We start from the raw sequence: 1270 nt of genomic DNA, 5'->3' as shown, positions 1-1270 counted from the left end.
TAATTAGGATATATATATATATATATATATATATATATATTTATAATTATATATATATACTGTGTCAAGAGATAATAATAATACATGTATTATTATAGCTCTCCTAGAGTCTATATATTTCTATCTTCATAACAGTAACAATAGCGGCAACCATGCACATCTACGCGCGTGCATATTCTAATACCTGGTCGTTTCTTCGTCTTCATTCACTGCACTGGATGCGGTTTTGTTCTCTCTCAGATTTTAATGTGAAAGGTAGAAACAACTGGACCGCTCTTGATTCTCTCTCTCTTTCTCTCTCTCTCTCTATCCTTCTCTATCCCTCCCCCTCTTCTCTCCGTCTCCCTCTCCCACTCTCTCTCTCTCCCCTCCCTCTCGGTCTCTCTCTATCTCTCTCCCCCCTCCCTCTCGGCCTCTCTCTCTTCACTCTCTGGAGGAAACCAAGAAGAGCGCTGTTAACGGAGTCAGCAATAAGCCTTTGGATGTCTTCGCGGTATGCTCGCCTTATAACGTCGCATAAAAACACTTATCAACGCAGCAATCAAAGTTCACACTAGCTATACGATTCACAATCTAGCTAGCTATGAGCTTCACACTCTAGCTAGCTATGAGCTTCACAATCTAGCTAGCTATGAGCTTCACACGGGAAAACATGACACTAAATACTACCGTAGACCCATCGACATGTCCAGCCGCGAAGAAATGCAGCACTGTAAAACGGCATGCCATTCTTAATACACGCTAATGTACACACACGCGCACGCGCACGCACACGCGCACGCACACATACAGGCACACGCGCACGCACACACGGCACGCACACACGCACACGCACACGCACACGCACACGCACACGCACACGCACACACACACACACACACACACACACACACACACACATATATATATATATTATCAAAAGCGCATTAAGAAGGCCTTCTTTATACGCTCTTGATATTATACTACGCAGTGTTACTATATAGGAAATCTTCTGGTTATTCATAATATGAGGAGTGCGTAATGATAATCTGTCATTATTTACCCTTGATAATCTTATATTATGTTTAAAAAATTATATTTATATAATATAATATATAATCTAACAAAGATTATTATATATTGAATAAAACCACATATAAACAACACTCACCGTAACTTAATTAAAAATCGTATATTGTAAAATTTTACAAGGCACAAGAACCTCAATAAGAACATACAAAACTACCCAATGATATATATATATATATATATATATATATATATATATATA

This window comes from Priapulus caudatus, unplaced genomic scaffold (genome assembly GCF_000485595.1).
Source record: "Priapulus caudatus unplaced genomic scaffold, Priapulus_caudatus-5.0.1 Scaffold1304, whole genome shotgun sequence".
Taxonomy (NCBI): Eukaryota; Metazoa; Priapulida; class Priapulimorpha; order Priapulimorphida; family Priapulidae; genus Priapulus; species Priapulus caudatus.
Note: the sequence above shows the minus strand (reverse complement) of the source record.